This window comes from Halichondria panicea, chromosome 2 (genome assembly GCF_963675165.1).
Source record: "Halichondria panicea chromosome 2, odHalPani1.1, whole genome shotgun sequence".
NCBI classification, from domain to species: domain Eukaryota; kingdom Metazoa; phylum Porifera; class Demospongiae; order Suberitida; family Halichondriidae; genus Halichondria; species Halichondria panicea.
The window spans coordinates 2,660,623-2,680,883 of record NC_087378.1 but is presented as its reverse complement, the minus strand read 5'-3'; the positions used below and the strand labels follow the sequence as shown (position 1 = coordinate 2,680,883).

General features: G+C 40.4%; 1 protein-coding gene and 2 long non-coding RNA genes across 11 annotated transcripts in view; 1 reads left to right on the top strand and 2 right to left on the bottom strand.

Annotated features, from left to right (window-relative positions):
- Nucleotides 1-20: 20 nt before the first annotated feature.
- LOC135331977 (uncharacterized) overlaps nt 21-20,261 on the top strand; it is a 20,846-nt gene continuing 605 nt past the window's right edge. The window contains exons 1-2 of the long non-coding RNA XR_010393099.1: nt 21-145; nt 4,434-20,165. This is a non-coding gene — a long non-coding RNA (uncharacterized LOC135331977). The remainder of the gene's footprint in view (nt 146-4,433; nt 20,166-20,261) is intronic.
- LOC135331972 (uncharacterized) lies at nt 6,220-10,488 on the bottom strand. The gene is made up of 4 exons (XR_010393088.1): nt 10,348-10,488; nt 8,715-8,901; nt 6,662-8,581; nt 6,220-6,359 (listed from the first exon to the last, which is right to left on the bottom strand). It is a non-coding gene; the product is annotated as an uncharacterized LOC135331972 (long non-coding RNA).
- The window catches only part of LOC135331921 (ankyrin repeat and KH domain-containing protein mask-like), a 15,286-nt gene continuing 12,703 nt past the window's right edge, over nt 17,679-20,261 (bottom strand). For 7 of the 9 annotated variants that reach the window (XM_064527215.1, XM_064527217.1, XM_064527220.1 and 4 more), the window contains 3 exons: nt 20,121-20,150; nt 19,489-19,642; nt 17,679-19,423 (listed from right to left, as the gene is read on the bottom strand). The gene's annotated coding sequence lies outside the window, so the exon portion shown is untranslated. Of the gene's footprint in view, nt 19,424-19,488; nt 19,643-20,120; nt 20,154-20,261 lie in introns of all 9 variants that reach the window. The other 2 variants (XM_064527212.1, XM_064527213.1) reach the window with 2 other exon arrangements.

The window sequence follows — 20,261 nt, the reverse complement described above, 5'->3', positions numbered from 1 at the left end:
TTTCTGAACTGACCTCTGACCCCATAAAGCTGCGGTCATTTTGACCCTCAGTAGTAACATCTTGGGGGTCCTGGCTCACATGATCCAAGCATGCCTTTAGAAGCAAAATGGAGTACACTGAAGGAAACCTATCTGAAGCCATCCAGTGAGTAACTAGCATTTGGCTTGCTAAACAGTATTACAGTTGCACTTGTATGAATGCATGAAACTATAATTATTATTATTACCAATAGTTCATTGAGTCTTGTTCACCTATGTTTAGCCACCAATAGCACGTGAATCATTGTGATGACAGCCTTTATCCGTATAGAAGTACTAAAACTAATATCACCATTGATTTATTTGAACGTGGTAGTAAATGTTGCAATAGTATTATAATGCCATTTGGTGGCACTATAGCAAATCCGGACTCCATAGGGAGTGGTTCCGCCTATTCTGTTGCGCAACCGGATGTGACACTGACCACATTAGAAAATGGCTGTGATCTGATTGGGCTGCGACTATAAAAGATCCCGCCCAACTAAGTTTTACTAAATTATGCAAGCTAGCTAGCTGTGTATAGCCAAGGGCGTATGAAGAGAAGAGGGCATGCAACTACTATCTATCATTATACCACACTTACGTCACCACAAATTGATCTCATTGGTCAACAGCTGTAGGATATATAGAATATTAGCATACAGCCCCAGGCATGCACAGTTTTTCAAGTTGTTTTTTCATTTGTTCAAGAAAGTAAGCAAAGAGAAAAGAGCCATGCTTGACGGGTACTAAGACTCAAAGCGACGGCAGAAACACAGAAGGTGCTCTCCAACAAGATGGCTAAGCTTCCATGGGTCCATGGGCGCGGTTTAGATACATTTTATCCAAGAAGAGCTTGCAACTCCAGTAAGGGACGTCGAATGGTCAACGCTTGGACCAAGGAAGCTCTTGAGCATCTGTAGGAGTCAACATGTTGCTCAACTAGCTCTTTGACGGCTGCAAAATCCGGCATAGTCTTGTTCTTTTTTGCAGTCTGCATCGTGATGCTAGGGGGAGGTCCTTTTATAGTGCTGCGGTCACGTGGTATAAGTCAGATATGCCACACCTACTCGGAGGATATATGGGTGCATATCCTCCTCTTAGGTGTTGATTCTCAATCCTATACAAAAACAAATGGGCGGGGACTCTAGCAGCTAAAAATAGACAATAAATTATTGCACGTGCACTAACTAGATCACATAGATGGCTCAGAGATACCTGTAGCCGTTGAGATAGAGTTAGCCACAAACCCTAAAACCCTTGCACAAACAAGCTCAAGAGAAGGACCGATGTTCCTTCTATTCCCAAGAAGAAAAGAAAGCCTAATATTAAGAAGAAAGGCCAACCTTTATTAACTGATATTGAGCAAGGCAGGGTGTCAGAGATTGACATGACAAAAATAATGGACTGCGTTTATTTCAGAGTGGAGAAGGAGATGTTTGGAGAACTATTTCCCAAAAGACTACAGATATGGGAACATATAAAGTCCTGTCCTGATGAACTGTATACTTTGGTGAATTACTCTGTAAATGAATACCTAAAACTGTATAAGACCTGTGCAAGTGTTGCTGCGAAGGACTCGGAGCTATTTCTAAGATGGTTTCTAAGATGGTTGGGATCTTTAACTTGTGAAGAAAAACAAACTGATGTAACAAAAACTATGACACAGCTAGTTTGCGGTATCCCTGGTGACAAAGAAACACAAGGGTAATCTAGTTTGAAGTGCTCTAAGACACAGTTTAGGTATTAGAAAGTGGAACACAAGTATCTTTATCTGTATTGTGTGATCAAAGCAGAGGGCAACATCCATGCAACCATCATCCAGACAGCCATACAGATAGTCAGAATTCAGAGCTATGTTCAGTGGTGACTGTTCCCAGAGCTGGTGGTTGGGGCATGTCCCAACAGAGACTTCACTTTGATGGCAAATTTGTTAAGCTCTTGGCTAGATTTTTCTTCCGCGTGCATGCAATCTTAATTGTTACTTCAACATTTACAAGGCCGTTGACCTATAGGGACTGTACTGTAATTATTTTCTTATTACTCTTTTGTCAGCTTGCCATGTTTATACTCGTGTGTAAACGCATGTTTTATCTTCGCCTGTGGAAGGTATAAAAGCTTCTGGCATGTTGGGAAGCTCTTTTTTGTTTGATTCCAGACCTTGAGTGGCCACTTCCTCTTTTGTGGTCCTTCCTTTTGTATTCTATTTTGAGACGCAGCTCCCTTGGTATTCGATTACACGATTTCAGCATGTCCCAACAGAGACGAAGTTGGCCTTCCCCTCCATGTCCACTTTTTTTCTTTCTTTCTGGTCTCTTTATTATTCGTTGCCATGGCCTACATAATTATATTACATACTGAGTATAGAAACCATTAATTTTTTCCATAATCTGCACACGCATTTCTGTGGTGTATGACCTATTGCTATTGGCTAACGCTCACAATCCCTGTTATAACTGGCATGCATGCGCGCGCACTGTAAAAACAAGTGGGTTGTTTCAACCCTGACATGCGTGTCATTTGATTGTCCCTCCAAATAACATGCTACACGTATGTCAAATTGCAAAGCTCACATGTAGTATTTCCAAGACAAGGGCGTATAAAGAGAAGAGGGCATGCAACTCCTGTGTATGCCTCATATTATATACTCATTTAATCTATTGAGTACAGTCAAAAGCTTCTTATAGGGCGGAATTGATTTTACAATTCCGATGATTCACTGTTAGGACCATTAATGACCATGTACAATCGTGGCGAACACTTTGGCTGCACGTACATCAATTTTCAGTTCTTAGCTTGTTTAAAAGTTCTGCAGTCAGCCGTTTAAGCAGTTTGACACATGTGTAACACGCTATACACGCATGCTATAAATGGCACATCTCTTTTTACAGTATATGTGTTAATATAGTATAGAGCTGGTGGTTGGGGCATGTCCCAACAGACTTCACTTTGATGTACGAACAGCCCATATTAAGCTCTTGGCTAGATTTTTTTCCGCGCGACTAGCTTCTCTACCTTGGCTAACTCATTGAAGAAGAGGAATGTCTACGAACTGTCTGTTTAGTACGGACCATGTAGTGTGACAAATTGACAGACTTTAGGTTAGCTGCTTGCGTACATCATTTTAACTCCCTAAATGGGTGATTTCAATTATTTTTCAACAGGTTATGCCCCTCCTCTTCTTGGACTGATTCGTTGACCACGACAATTATGTGCTTTTTGTAACAGTATTATAAGACATGTGTGTTGTTTCCCAATAACTTTGTTGATCTGTGATGGTGACTCTCTGGTACTCAAATACACCTGTAACGTGAGAGCAGACGCGGGGGGTGGTGGGTTAGATCTAATTAGTGGTTGCTCAGGGGATTCAGTACATAAAACTACACAATTCGTTTAAGAGTCTCGAACCCAAACACGTACAGTACTTTTGTGCAAGGTGTGGTGGTTTGTTACGGCCGAAAGTGACCGAAAGTGCTTGCCTGAGCTCACATCACTAAGGACCTCTGCGGTCTGCTGCTTGGTCTTGTTTGGCCTTCAGATGCCCATGCGCAGAAATGACTTGTGAGCTATAAATTAACCTTTGTTTACACTGAAAGTTTAGTAATTACTTCTATTTGTACCACTAGAAAAACGAACTACTTTAGACGGTGGAATGGGAGTAAGTTTTCACTTCCAGTGTGATTGTGGAGTAAAAGAAATTACTTTCAGGTTTGGAAGGCTTGATTTGTCTCAGGATTAAAGAGTATAGTGTCCGCTATGTTCTCTCATCTGTGGATTACTTCAGTAAAGAACACCTTCCCTACGCTATCACTGCTTTGTTTGTTTTGATCTTGGTGATTATCTTTCCACTTGTATTTCTTGTCATCTATCCAATGCGTTGGTTTCAACGAGTTCTGAACAAGTTTAAAATTCAGCGTCAACACGTTGATATGTTTGTTTACTGTTATCAAGGTTACTACAAGGACGGGACAAATGGAACTCGTGACTGTCGATGCTTTTCTATAACGTTCTTTCTCTCTCATATCATTATGTTTGTCTTGTTCGCCCTCTCACGAAATATTCATTGCTATCTCATATGTACCATGTTTTTGTCATCGTCCAGCTACTGGTACAGCCATACAAAGAGCAGTTTCGTATCTACAACTTATATATATATATAATATATTGTGATGATGTTGAATATTGTTCTGATTATGGTGCTTCAGCTTCAGCTATAGCCTGAAAGCAGTTCATTTTGTTAACTTTTCTTTTGTTCTTACCGGAATGTTTTGAGTTCTTCCATTTGTGTATTTAGTAGCTGTTACTATGTGGAGGATATGGTCAACAAATTAATTGCTTCAAAGTATGTGTTAGACAACATCGTAATATCGATATTGAAGAAAACGACACCTCTTATAATTTAATTTTCCTGATAGAATGCTATAGTTCAAGCGGGCTTATTGCAAGGGGACAATCAACGATGCATCTCATACGGAACAGCTGCCTGATTGTTTTGAGCCAAACTGAACATTGTTGTGTATTTTAATAAGTGCACGTTTTATATGTATTGCCATGCATGTTCATTTTCACATACGGCTCTTAATTAAGCTTTATACAATTATACAACTCGAGACATACATTGTCATTGTAAATCTACAAAAAGTGATGATTGATGAATGACAATTCAGTGATTAAATGATCGCTTGGCCTGTGATCCAACACACTAACAATTACAGTTCAACGTTTGATATAAAAGTAGAATGGGTGCATTACGTATTTGAGTGAGGGGTCGTGCGCATTAAATGACGGCCTCAGGCAATTTTTCCCCTCAGTATTTATTATTTATGTTATTTATTTCTTGGGCTTTATTCCCCCCTTAAAAAATTGACATTGCGGATCTGCAATTGCAAATCGCCTCCTTTTGAAACTAATAAATAATTATTGTATATAATTGGTCTCCTTTGATAAGTTCGACTGTCTCAAATACAGTTTAGCTGATCGATACTGTTCACCGTCTTTGGAACTTGACTGTTGTTTTGTAAGGAGAGTTGCCTTAGCTGTTTCATAATTAGCTGCGGTTAGATTACTGCTTGTGGTCTGCTTTAGCTGTCCAAAAATTGTCTCTGTAGCGCTGCCATTTACTCTTCTGGGGTTGATATAGTAGCCAGGGTTAGAGGTAGTGAAGTCATTAACTAGGCCATACCACATGATACGCATCAAATCCCAGGTCTGTGTGTGTGTGTGTTTGTATGTATACATGTATCCATAATTACAGCCATTTACCTGCCATGCCAAAAATGTTCGTTTATCTTCATCTTTTTCGCTCTCTTTTGCCCACTGTGTGAAGAATTCGAATCCTTCCGTCATTCTGCATATTGTAGTTCCATCTTTCTCAAAAACTCTCACTTTTGTACCTAAGATAGATATATTCAATAATCATTTCCACACTGGGAGCATCTTTCGGTTTAGGATCACTACGAGCATATTCTCTTAATTCGGCTAGCACTTCATCTTGGTGTTAAAAGTATATTAAAATTGCAAAGTGGTGCATGACCTGTACACTAATAATTACCTGCATAACCTTGGACGGTAATACGTTTAGTCGGGTCCATGAGTCTCGAATTATGTAGCTCTTTTTGAGTTTGGGCACTCTTGAGCACTGGCTAGCTTGGATACGAGATACTTCTCTTGAGTACATATCTTCAATGATCGACCAACCAAAGGTGACATTACCGACTTTGAATGCTCTTGTACCCCCACGTTTTGCGGGTCTTGATTGAAAGAGAGTTGAAATCATATTTTTCAGCTGTGTGAGCGCGTGAGTACACACGTTCGTTACTACAAACCTGGTGGCTGGGGCAAATGACGAAGTGCACAAGTTTTCCAGTATACGGAGAGAGGAATGATGGCTTGATACTATCGGCATCAGCCACACGACTATAAAATTTAGTAACTTAAGCTGACAGCTTTTACGAACCTGTATGCCTTCCGAGGAGCACCAGTCATTTCTTTTATCGTTGTCATGTTGGCAGGGTTAGGGTTGGACCACAACATGTACTCATAATCGTAGTTTGGTAGAGATTGGAGGTAATTTCAGTCAACAATTTCAGTGTGATCACTCCAATAAGCAACGTCAAGAGCAGTCTGGCCATCATCATCAGTTGCCTCTGAACAAAGGTATATACATTATAACACGGTATGATCAATGATGATGGTTCTCTCGTTACCACTGTCACTCTGTAAAAAACATACGCCATATGGAGTGATATACTAACTGTATTGTCTTCGACATCAACACCTGAGCTGCTATAAGCCAATCCACTGTCATCCTTGGTACTGGTGGAAACATCTTCAGAAACACTCTGCAAGAATAAACAAACAATAAATAGACTTAAAATGCACACCACCAGTGTAAGAGGTATACTTTGTTGACCATCACGTTCTTGGTTTATATCATGTTTCAAACTTGGATCTACCACTAAAATACTTTCTGCCACAAATCATTGATTAACTGTTTAATATTATTATTGTTGTCACATAATAAAACGAGTGAAATATGAATACACCACAGTCATGTAGCTTTTAATACTATCCCTTGTGCGGTTACGTAATTGGGTACATGCATGGTCTATATCATTAATTAATTTTGGTGGGAATCACACACCTAGAAGTGTTTACACCAGACATGGAGTGGGAGTATCCCACCATTTGATGCAAGTGTGACGTTACACCCATGGTGTGACTGAACATTGGTGGGACTTTCCCACCTCCGTTTTTACAGTGTAGTGCTAGGGCATCTTGGAAGGCCGACTTGTGTAGTGTGAATCCATGTTCCGATAGTGGGAGAACCGTGAGCCAAGTGGAGGCTCCTTTTGTCTTGGATAGCTCCACTGCCTTCTGGAGCCCGTCCGGTAGCTGTTGATGTATAGAGGCTGCTTCTTCTTCTTGTATGTTCCTGTTGTCCTTACTGACCTCTCTTTTCTTCAGTTGCCCTTTTCTGCATAATACTTGTACTGTTTTTTTTTATTGAAGGGATTCACGTGCTCACATGTACATTCGGGACATTCGGGACACTTGACAGAGCTTTTCTCACAGTTAGCACATATTGTCTGGACACATCCATTTCTCCTTCTAGATCAGGGGGTGGTTGGGGCAGGCACCGTGTCCTTACTTTGATGACATCTTCATCTTTATGAATGAGTATCGCATCCAGATATACTCCATTCATCCATTTTTATAAAAATAATGATAATAATTATTATTTTGTTTTAAAGAAGCCTTTTTTGCAGTGTATGCCTTGTTGCACTATATACATTGTTAAAATGGTGTGTTAAATAGTGCACTACTTTTCACTGGTAATTTTTAGTGTGTTTTAATGTGCACAACTGTGCATATCTGTGTTCACTGACACTCAATGTGTGTGTAAACCATAAACCCACAACAAACGTATATACACGCATGATTTTTTTGTTTGCGTTTGACTGCTTCAAGAACATTTGTCTCTTCATTTTTATTTTAAACTTATGATTAGTTACATTCATCAGAGTATGAGTGAAGAAGAGTCCAGTTATTCCTATCTCTCACATCTGTTAAACTGTTTTATCGTATGAGGGCTTCGACACAAAAATGACAATGCCTACATTGGGAAAAACAGTGTGAAAACTGCTAATGCTCACACTTGATGGGGTGGAGGGACCAGGCGACGACCATTCAAAACCACTGCCTTGTATTCATAATAGTTCTCAGAGAACGAAGGACCTGCACAGGTGTATAATACACAGTGTCATACAGACCATCACTGTCAATTTAATAAACATGTCGAGTGTGAGAATATCACCTACCGCAGAAGTGGCGAGTGAGCACATGTAAAACAGGTACTCCTGTTTTCCTTTTGAGCTTTTGAGCTTTGGCGCTGGCCATCTAAAATTCTTGTGTTGTAAAATAAATTTTTCCTTTCAAAATGTCATACTATAATTACTATACTGTCGTCATAAGACCGTGGTATGCCACTTGCCATACTATAATCTCAAATGAGCATCCACAACGAACCATTATTTTTCATAGCTACGTCTAGCATTGTCGCATCTTGGAATCTTTTCTCTCTGTACACTGTACTTACTTGAGCGCACAGCTGCTCCATTAATTCCTGGATTGGGGCCGTTACCTCACGGTAGCATATTGCTGCCTCTTGGCATCTCTTATCTCTATACAGGAGTGACACTCCTCTCAGTATAGATACTATATTATAATCATAGTGTGACTAGCTGGTCCAGCCAGATACTGCGCACTTACTATAGATATACTCCATTCATCCTTGTTGTCTTTTCTCTGGCCATATATACACATTTTATAATGCATCCATTTCTCCTTCTAATTATCGATTATAATAGATCAGAAAAGCAGATTGGGGGTGGTTGGGGCAGGCACTGTGTCCCAACAGGGACCTTACTTTGATGACATCTTCATCTTTAAGAAACAAAGGACCTACATATTCGCTGGCCTTCTAAAATTCTTGTAATAAGAAAAATGTCCCTCAGTTGCCAGGCAATGAACTTCACATTTAGAGGATTGGAACGATGGCTGCCTGCAGAAATAAAATGGGGCATTAGCAACCTTGAATGTGCATCGATATTATGATTTTTCTTTTAAAAGGAGAAGGCATATTACCCGGCGGCTGTGGTATGACACTCGCCATAATATTAAAATACAATACAGACCTCATATCCCCCGTCGACAGCCCTGCTCCAGTCATCAATCACTTGAATGAGAGCTGACACAGTTGAACGTGACGACATAAAGCCCCATTGCCTTGGGGAAATTGGTGAATGTAATTTCATGTGCTCCTCCAGAAGTGCTTTCACGTGTTTTTCGAAGTGATGGATCACCACTCTTGGGTACGGGAACCTGAAGGGTAATTACCTGTGCTGATTGATAAATTAAACAACATTGCAAGTGGAGAGGCACTATTTTCTGCAGTACTTTTTAGCATTTTAGGAGATATGCCCATAGATTTGCCAGTTTCTAGGTTAACCCTTTAACCGTTGGATTCTTAATTAACAGCAAAAAGTGAAATGTCTGTTTATTCTCTATCGGGTTTCCAGAGCAATAAAATGCCTAGCAACCATATACCAATAGAATGCCCATACAACAAGGAACAGGAACACGAGCCTGGAGCAGTGCTTCAGAAAACACGAACTAGAGAAGAAAAGAGCCTATGAGCAAAGAGTGAGGGAGGTGGAACATGCGTCCTTCACCCCCTTAGTGCTCTCCGCAAGTGGGGGGCTAGGAAAAGAAGCAACAGTGTTCTACAAAAGATTGGCTTCCCTCCTAGCTGAGAAATGGGACCAACCATACCACCAGGTCATAAACTGGCTAAGATGCTCCCTATCATATAGTCTGCTCAGATCTGCTATACAATGTGTTCGAGGCTCCCGGTCCTCCCGTGGTCGCGCCATCAAGACCATCCCACAAATGGATTTGGTGTCGGCCGAGGCACACTTATGCCAAATGGACTAACAAGTATATTTTTCCTTTTTGTATAATTTTTGTTTTTGTTTTTCTTGTTGTAATCTTTATTATTTTGTCTTGCCTAGATTAGTACCCTACATGAGTAACTTTAATTAAAAAAAAAAAAAAAAAAAATACAACAAGGAATAAAATGGTGCAACATGTGTTGCTATTTACGCCCACCCGTTTTTATCATTTTAAATGCCCGGCCAGCAGTGAGATAAAACCAAAAAAAAGTTTTTTAGGCCACTCCAAATGAGACTGTAGTTTCCCGTCCAACTCGCGCTTCCTGCTTTAGCTACCGCATTAAATAGTCATTATGGCCATTATTTCTCTAATTATCCAATGAAATATTGAAATTACTTTTTTCTTGTTCTGTTTGTGGGTGTATGTGTGTATAGTAACATTTTTGTGGGTGATTAATTAAATTCATTGATGATGCACCACATTTATAATGAGATTCATAGTAATGAATAATCCTGCTCACACCCGCATATAATTTACTAGAGTCTCTGACGGGAAACTACAGTCTCATTTGGAGTGGCCTTATTGATCATGGTATAAAGGCTTGACTAAGCTTGATTTTCACATCATATGAATGTAACAGTGCTAAGATATATCAATTTGAATATTACTAACGATGCTACTAACGATGCTTTCCATTACCACCCAAGAGGTACATCGTGGGTATCATTTGGTTGTTTTGATAAGGTGTACCATCGCCTCTGGTATACATTGTATAACCATCAGCCCTATTGTCACCAGGTATCTCTTTATAACTGCACAGCTAGTGTGAGTGTGATACCAGGTATCTCTTTAGAACTGCAAAGAGCAGTATGGTACCTTCACTGTCAGACATCAACAAATTTTCATCGTCGCCGGACAGTCCATCATCCGATGACACACTTTTGTCATCAGGAAGTTCATCTCCGTCATCGTTGGACAGACCCACTTCCACCAGACGGTCCACCCCCTGATACTGTTGACATCAGAGAGAAGGTGTGGCTCGGTGAACGATCTATGAAATTTACAAGCTCACATAAAGACTGTTCATTACTGCTAATTCTATTTTAGCTATACGTACTATACTTTAATACACTACTGATATTCTAGCTATACTAAATACTACTTACCAGAGTCACACAGTGCCTGGTCTTTCACCGTCCTGGTCCATAGCGCTAGCGTCTAGGTCCATGTCATGCAGTCCCAGACAGTTCATCAGCGTCTGGCATAAAGCTGGTAGCCTTTGGGAGGTATCCTACTATCCCCTCTCCTTCATAGGCACTGTCATCACCAGAGGAGACATCGCCATCGCTGTCCTCAAGCTGTTCAAGCAAAGTAAACAACCTAGCCATAGCTATAAACTTCGTGCGGAAAGATGCTAATGAAATTTTAACATAGCAACGTGGCTTGGAAATTTCTAGACTAAATTGCACGGATGTGCATAGTTCGAGCTACTTCCTAAATATCGCAGAATTAGAATTCCGCAAAAACAATCACTTATTGCGGGCCACGATCGTTTAAAGGGTTAACAAGATATTCATATACTTCCTGTTCTGTACACAGCAGATCTTTTGGGCAATCAGAAGGGTGTAGGTAAGTAAATTGGTCAGCGGAGTCATCTATTTCTAGTGGAGGACACTGGAGATTGAAACAAGAATGGAAAAAAATGTTAAGTGCAGTGGCTTTTTCAATTGGTTTGTCAAATGTCCTGCCATTCTCTTTGAGTGTAGGGATCGAACAAGTGTTACCATTCAGGGTTTTTATTGTTTTCCAAAACAGTTATCATCTTTAGTATTCAATCTGTCGAAGTTCTTCTTGCTTTTCCGAATCATAGATACCACAAGATTTCTTTGGTTTTTAAACCTCTTAGCATCACCAGCTTGATTCGATAATTTAGATCTCTTAAAAAGTATATTTCTCTTGGTTATCGCTCTGATAATTTCCTTGTTGATCCAAGGAATTTTTCCTTTAACCTTGATACTTGAAAATGGGTATACTAACTTCCATGATTTGCAGGAAGGACGAGTTCCAAGCTGACACACAGGAATCAATGTCATTCGAGTAGAACTCCATTTCCCAATTAGTCTGCTAATGAATATCTCCAAACTTGTCTTCTGATAACTCTTTCTTTGAGGGGACAGTATTTTTTCTTTTTTCAGGGTGAAGAATAAACCCAAGTGATCTGAATTGGTTAGTTTAGGTATGGATGTACAATTTTCCACATTGTTCGGCCTTGAAACCAGCACCAAATCAATAGTTGATGAATGGCCTGTGCCCGAAAAACGAGTGGGACACTTGACAATTTGTGATACCGAAAAATTACACACAAGTGTGCATACATGTAATGCGAAGGATGGAAATTAACATTGAAGTCACCAATAATAATTAAATCGGATAGACAAGACTGATTTATAGTGAGCAGTGCATCTGAGAAAGTATCAATAGAATTTTCTGAGGACGGTGGACGATAAAAGACACCAAGACATAACTTGAGGTGATCTCTGAAAGGGATAGGCAACGCCCCACATGATGCTAGATAAATGCAGTGTGTGACGTCACACCCTCTGGTTGGAGGCGAGTTGCGCTCAAGAAAGTACACAATGATCCCTATATCTGCTTATTTTTCTCGTAGGGGGCCTAAAAGAGAAATTCAAAGCAATCAGGCATCATGCACACATACACCCAGCACTACTGATAGCTACAGTTGCTATCTTAGTGGCGAGCTTTCTTTTATTCGGCTTGATTTGTGTGAAAAAAGACCGATTTGTCAGTTTATGTACCTATATCTCCAATATGAAATAATTTTATAACATGTGCGTTACACAGAATTAAAGTGTGTTTATAACTGCATGGAACAAAGCATATTTTCCAGCTCTCAATGCAGTGAAGTAGTAGCAGCACCATGAAACGTTTGTCCGAAGTCCAGAAAGTTTGCGTACCTCTCCTGCTCTTACTGTACATGGTAATCTAGTTTGAAGTGCTCTAAGACACAGTTTAGGTATTAGAAAGTGGAACACAAGTATCTTTATCTGTATTGTGTGATCAAAGAGATGGCATTTGAAGGACTTGGGAACAGACCTGTTATGGTTTGTAGAGTGTACTGACACCCCCTTTGGAGCTCACTTTCTCATCACTTTGCATATAGCAGCTCTAAAAGATTAATAGCCTATGTCTAAGTGTATCTGGTGTCTCCTCAAGAGCACAGTTTGCTATAATACTACAAACTCTTTACTGACATTTTGAGTGCACACACCCCTTTTTGTTCATTACACGCCCCTTTTTAGCAACTCGCCTCATCCAACGAAAGTGCTGGGTGTTGCCTATCCCTTTCTTTCGTGTATCTATGCTCTGATTAAAGTGACTAGCACAAATTCTAGACCAAGCGGCCCTAAAAGTAAAATGTTAAAATGAATGCTTTTGTGAATAAACATGGCAACACCGCCACCATTCCTGATCTAAATACATTGTAGTTAGGAATGTATAACTCACTATCTATAATATCACTACACAACCATGTTTCTACTAGACAAACAACATCTGGGCAGTGGGTAGCACAAATAGCCCTTAATTCATCTATTTTAGGTAATAGGCTTAGAGAAACACTTACTAGTACATGTCATAAGAGCAGTCCTGTTTGTAACCCTGAGAGTTTGCACCCTCCACGTTATGTTGATTGCCTAAGTCTGACCTAAAAAAGGTGGTTGCGAGTTGTTTTGATCCTCAGTAGGTTCCAACGATTGGTCTACATTGCTACTTTGGGCCTGTGCAGTCCTGTTTGTAACCCTGAGAGTTTGTAGCCTCTACACAGGCTCTCCTTTCTGTTCTTTATCATCACAATCGTTCAATAAGATAAAATACTGTATTATTCGTTCAATGAGATAAAATACGGTATTAATTGGAGGAATAAAGAAAGAAATAGACGTAGAGTTAGGAGTATCGGGAAGTCGCGTGAGGGTAGAAGGGTGAAAATGAGCGTGGGCATACTGAGCTAGAGATGTTGGACTGCCCACGCAGAGGTCTACGACGCAGCAAGCTGGACATGGACTTGGAACTGGAAGTTTGCAAGCACTATAGCTAGCTATACTGTACCTTAGGCTTAGCTAGATGATCTACTAGAATCTAGTCTAGATTGTATGTTTAGATTCTATCATTATTACCTTTTCTTGTGTCTTTCTACATGCTATAGTAGAATAGCTTAGTCATCATTAAGCAGGTAGCTACTGCCACCAGAGCTGGCCACGCTGGTTCTCTGATCTGACTTGCAGCACAGCTTGGTGGTTGTCTCAGTGCAATACAGTACAGTCTTATAATTATATTCTGAATGCGTGGGAGAATACCTTACGTCACGATTGTGGGCTACATATCGCCCACGTTCATAAAAATCCTTGTGGATCACGCGATTTCCCAAACCAGGCCTTACTTTTCTTAACTGTACGCCCATTTCTTTCTTTGCTGCCTCACTATGTCTTTCTTATGTTTATGGATGAACAGTGACAACAGCAAGAAAAGTAAGGCCTGGGAACGAGGCTAGAGAGTTTGCACCCTCCACGTTATGTTGATTGCCTAAGTCTGACCTAAAAAAGGTGGTTGCGAGTTGTTTTGATCCTCAGGAGGGTCCAGCGATGGGTCTACATTGTCATCTTGAGCATGTGTTCCAAGTGCCTTATCTAGTGGATCGCTAAAGCGATACAGTGGCTCTAACTTCCACCTAGCTTGCTGATCAATAAGCAACCAGTTATCCTCCAGTCTTTTTAGCTTACTTTCATCACCACGAACAACAAACCACCACTTACTTATTTGGGACGATTTAATGGTCTTGTATTTCCTCTTCACCGAAAAAGCAACAACATCAACATCTGATATGGACTTAATCGAATCACATAATTATCTCTGAGGTAGTTGTAGATCTTCGAGTGCCCCAAATTTTTCTAGAACCAACTACAATAACTTTAGGAGTTTTAGGAGTCTTGTGCTGGTTCTGGTTCTTGCCACTTTTAACTGGGTTGGATGGAACGCCCGCTGAAGCATGAAGGACATTCAATTGACGGTTTATTGTACAAATCTTACGTTTAGGTGTTTTGTAGCCTCGATCCCAGGCCGCACTTCCCACTAGGGAAGTGGGCATGCCAACAGAGACTTCACTTTCATGACACATTTGTTATGAACAGCCTGTATTAATTATTAATTAATTAATTCTTATTGAGAACCCGCAAAGGAGGCTAATCCTAGCTAGCTATCAAGCTACTGGTATCGACTGCTTGCGCATGCGCTAATATCCCCCCGGTATCTGGGGGCTTTGGATAACATCGTTTATGCTCAGTAAAACTATGACATCACAACGAAAGGAAGTGGATTGAAGGAAGTAGATAGAAAGTTCGATTGAAGGTTTCTAGCCCATCGGATAGCATTCTCTGATAGCTACCCTTAGCCTGCTATGTTAACAAAAGACTCACAGCCTGCAACAGTGTGGATGACGATCGTCTGAAAGGAATGGCGGCTGATAAGAGCATATATGGACAGGCCACGCCCATTTAACACTAACTTTGGTGAAAGTCTACTATACTACTGCTACTGATTCTATCAGAAGAAAATAGCAGTACAACAAACCTACACAGCTCTGTCTCTAGCTAGCTAGCTATATAACTCTGTGTATATGACTTTTAGGATATTTTCTCTGATGTATCCAGTATTATAGGAATATTTACGGGAAAAAATCCAATAATTTGGTGCATGCGCAAGCAGTCGATAGCAGGCCTTCTTTCAAAGGCCGGTGAAGGAGGCTAGGTGTTTTGTGGCTTGTAGTTACATGTACAAGATCTATAGATGGATTCGCCATTAAAGTCAAAATAAATAGATGTTAGTGTGTGTGTGTGTGTGTGTGCGCGCGCGTACGTGTTCTATACATACATACAATTTAGACACATTAATTTTTAGTTGCATGTGTGCTTGATACATACTGTAGGGTGCATGTACACATATAGATTGGGTTTCGAACACAACGTTTTTTGATTGCGAATTTTCACATAAATCGCTATTGAACGCTATTGAGACTATGAAAGCTAATTATTAAAAGACACGCAAAAAGTGTTGAACTTCCACGTGACAAAGTATTAGTATGTTGAGGTGACTATAGTGTTCTAAACCCGATATAATTATGGGTAGATACGAAGAGCGGACTGGGATCGAGGCTAGTAACCTACAGGCATGGTAATGGTCTCAGTCAATGACTCCTATATGCATGTAGATTGATTGAACAGTATACATTCATTGAACAAGCAGCTTACGTAAACAAGTTGCAAATTCTCCCTACACATGTTGGAAGGATGCCTCAGGGTAATGCCAGAAGGGAGACCAATCACATGTTCAGGTTTGAGAGGCACTCTTGTTTGAGATTGTTGAGCAAGAGCTGCATTAAAAATAAAAATATACCTGTTTGCAAACAACTCATATAGAACTCACAATATTTGGCGTTTAACCTTGGTTGTAGTGGCCAAGTACGTTTTCCTCTAAATGGATGAATACAGACCTGTACAGCAAGAACGCGATCCCCCCTACGCTTCCGAATGGAGGGTATAATAATAATAATCTGTGCATGAAGTATTTTAGTGCAGACCCCATAATCTTAGTTATTGCTGGGAACAATTTCTCAGTAATTGAGATGCATGCACTCTGTGTGTATTTTTCTAATCGGACGAGCTGAGCTTCTGTCTGATTAGCTCCTTCTTGTTGTCAAACTTCCCTTAGCCTTGCCAGCAGAGTCTTTGATATGGCGTTCCCAACCTCATTACCCGAGGCTTATTCGAGGTTCATCTTCTTTCTTGATTGCACAATGTGGCATTACCCGAGGCTTAAGAGCTGGTGGTTGGGGCATGTCCCAACAGAGACTTCACTTTGATGGCAAATTTTTTAAGCTCTTGGCTAGATTTTGGATGGAGGGTATAATAATAATAATCTGTGCATGAAGTATTTTAGTGCAGACCCCATAATCTTAGTTATTGCTGGGAACAATTTCTCAGTAATTGAGATGCATGCACTCTGTGTGTATTTTTCTAATCGGACGAGCTGAGCTTCTGTCTGATTAGCTCCTTCTTGTTGTCAAACTTCCCTTAGCCTTGCCAGCAGAGTCTTTGATATGGCGTTCCCAACCTCATTACCCGAGGCTTATTCGAGGTTCATCTTCTTTCTTGATTGCACAATGTGGCATTACCCGAGGCTTAAGAGCTGGTGGTTGGGGCATGTCCCAACAGAGACTTCACTTTGATGGCAAATTTGTTAAGCTCTTGGCTAGATTTTTCTTCCGCGTATGCAATCTTAATTGTTACTTCAACATTTACAAGGCCGTTGACCTATAGGGACTGTACTGTAATTATTTTCTTATTACTCTTTTGTCAGCTTGCCATGTTTATACTCGTGTGTAAACGCATGTTTTATCTTCGCCTGTGGAAGGTATAAAAGCTTCTGGCATGTTGGGAAGCTCTTTTTTGTTTGATTCCAGACCTTGAGTGGCCACTTCCTCTTTTGTGGTCCTTCCTTTTGTATTCTATTTTGAGACGCAGCTCCCTTGGTATTCGATTACACGATTTCAGCATGTCCCAACAGAGACGAAGTTGGCCTTCCCCTCCATGTCCACTTTTTTTCTTTCTTTCTGGTCTCTTTATTATTCGTTGCCATGGCCTACATAATTATATTACATACTGAGTATAGAAACCATTAATTTTTTCCATAATCTGCACACGCATTTCTGTGGTGTATGACCTATTGCTATTGGCTAACGCTCACAATCCCTGTTATAACTGGCATGCATGCGCGCGCACTGTAAAAACAAGTGGGTTGTTTCAACCCTGACATGCGTGTCATTTGATTGTCCCTCCAAATAACATGCTACACGTATGTCAAATTGCAAGCTCACATGTAGTATTTCCAAGACAAGGGCGTTTAAAGAGAAGAGGAGAAGAGGGCATGCAACTCCTGTGTATGCCTCATATTATATACTCATTTAATCTATTGAGTACAGTCAAAAGCTTCTTATAGGGCGGAATTGATTTTACAATTCCGATGATTCACTGTTAGGACCATTAATGACCATGTACAATCGTGGCGAACACTTTGGCTGCACGTACATCAATTTTCAGTTCTTAGCTTATACTGAAGCGACCCATTGCAAACATAACTTAATGAACACGGTAATAACATCGTGATACTTATTAATTGTGCATAATTATACGTGCCAAATAAATACATTTTGAAGTGCTTAACAACTATGTGCTCTTCTATATTGCCTAGGGTTATTTTGCAGTACATTATTATTGTCTCTATGATATAGTATTACTGGTGATATATTCACCAGTCCCACGATATGAATGATGCCATTGTTAGTCCTCACTAAAGGCATCGATGTCGAGCTCCTCCGGATCCTGTTCGGATTAGAGCAGCAGCAAATGTTGACCACGTCACGTCCGATCTCATTACCTTTGTGAATGAGACTCAGAATGAGAATAAGAGATGGTTTGTTTCTTCTCCCCCTCCCCACCACACATGATGAGTGACACACACACTTGTACACACACGTCGGCCCGTCATCACTCCCCACGAGGCCCTCCAGAGGCACAGTGTTCAAGAGTAAAAATAATAATAGTTAAAAATAGGATGTTGACAATAAAACCATAACAACACTGACTAAATTTCCTTTTCGTCTCAGCGAGGGTTCCAAATTCATTGGGAGAAGACAGATCATTATCCCGTGCCAGTTGAGTACGTCAACTATTACGTCAGACTTGATCATCGATCGTTAGAGAAATTTTGCATTGAAGAAGCCACTATTCATGACTTCTATTCTATCTGGAATCACCAAACTCTTTCTCAGCGAGATTGCCAATCGGTGTTCCAAACTCTTTCTCAGCGAGATTGCCAATCGGTGTTGCGCCACTGTTTGCGGCAAGTTTTAAATTGTTGGGGTTGTTTGGACAGTAGTTTCTGTGAGTTGGTAAGGAATGGCTACTGGATCCACACTTGCACTTTCTCTTTTCCTTTGCTCCCTTGACAATCTCGACCTTTTCAACCATATCCTCATCCTCTCCGCGTAGGTGTGGTGTTTATGTTTATTTGACCACAGTTTTCGTTGCTGTGCTTCGTATGTCCTTTGTTTCTTCAACTGTAGCCGCCTCTTTTTTGCCTTTGTTGTTTTTATTGAGTCGAGGACCTTTTTGCAACAGTGTGAATGAAAGGCTACTATACTGCTATTGACTCGTAACGGCCTCGAAGGTTTACTGCCAATAAGGTTTACTGCCAATGGGTCTTAGTCGGTTGCACATGCGCATAATTTTAATTTTGGTTCTGTATTAGAAAATTGATAAGTAATTGACACAAGCATCAGTGGCTAGTATCCAGTTAAGAGAGGCAGTGGCTTCAACTCTTCAGCTTCTAGATCGCTTTGTTCGTATTGCGTTTTCTTTTCTCTTTAACTTTCCTTCATACTTTTTTCTGTCTGAGGAAATCACCAAAATAGACCATTGCTCGAATGACGAGATCCTCTTCATTATCTGAAACCGTTTCCGTCTCTGCTGAGGCACCTTCAAAGGTTTCACTTGTCACTGGTTGTAGAGTTGGCTCCGTTGCGACACCATGGTAGGTTTCTTTCAGTATAGAGAGGCAGTTTTATCTCTTAGCTCGTTGTGCCTTATGCTGGGGTAGCCTCCTCTTGGGCATGAGAGAGCATGTTGAATAGAGAACGTCTGGCCACAGACACAGTGGGTTGGACCATATTGCATATTGCGTCACAAAAGGCCGTTTTTTAATTACATAACTACATTGCTCGTGAAAATGAACGTGGCGATTATTATTATTATTAAGTTGCCTTTGCACGACTGAACGCAACTCTTTCATGCTTGATGGTTCTCTTGAGGCTGGGGTGTCACACCTACAACGTATTACAGTATTAGCACCACTTCATTGTGAGCTAACAGATATATAACAGGAACGCACCTGGTTTAGTTGAGACCAAGAACGATGTGGGAATGTTAGGATTGGTCTCCGAGAATTTACAACCACCCTGAGTGCCTCCAACATAGTGGTTTTTGTCATTGCACACGATGAACGTCACGTGTACTCCAAACTTCTCAGCCCAGTCACAGTCACACTGAAAAACAAAAACAAAAACAAGTACATACAATGAACTTGTAGTAGGCTCTGAAATAAATATGTGATTTGTCCCCTCTCCTACTAACAGAAACCATACATTGTAATAACGTATCAATCGTATGTACTGTATTACTAGCGAGTAAAAACATATGCAAATTTTGCGAGGGTTGATCAATTCGCAACAATAAAATCGCAAAACTTACTAGTAAATGCACACGATCCTTGCCAAATCGCAATAGTTGGATCGCAAAGGGTCAAATTTTCTGCTGATTTAGCTCATTCGCAAAGGTTTTTCACCCGCAAAATATTCTAGTAATACGGTATACACTCTAACAGCGTATTAATTGTTACTTAGTTGTGATATATAGAGTGGAAACTGCATTTGGTGAACCACATTTGAAAACAACAAGTATGTATTGTATACACGGCAACTACATATAATGCTCAGAAACCGGATACTAAGGAATTTAACCCACCATGTATATACAGGAACTTGGAGGAGATGTCTGCTAGAGAGACAGGTGAAAAAATTAATAGTTACATCATCAGCACAACCACGTACAGTGCATATAATTATACATGTATGTATCATACATAGCGGGCCCCCAATTTTTTTC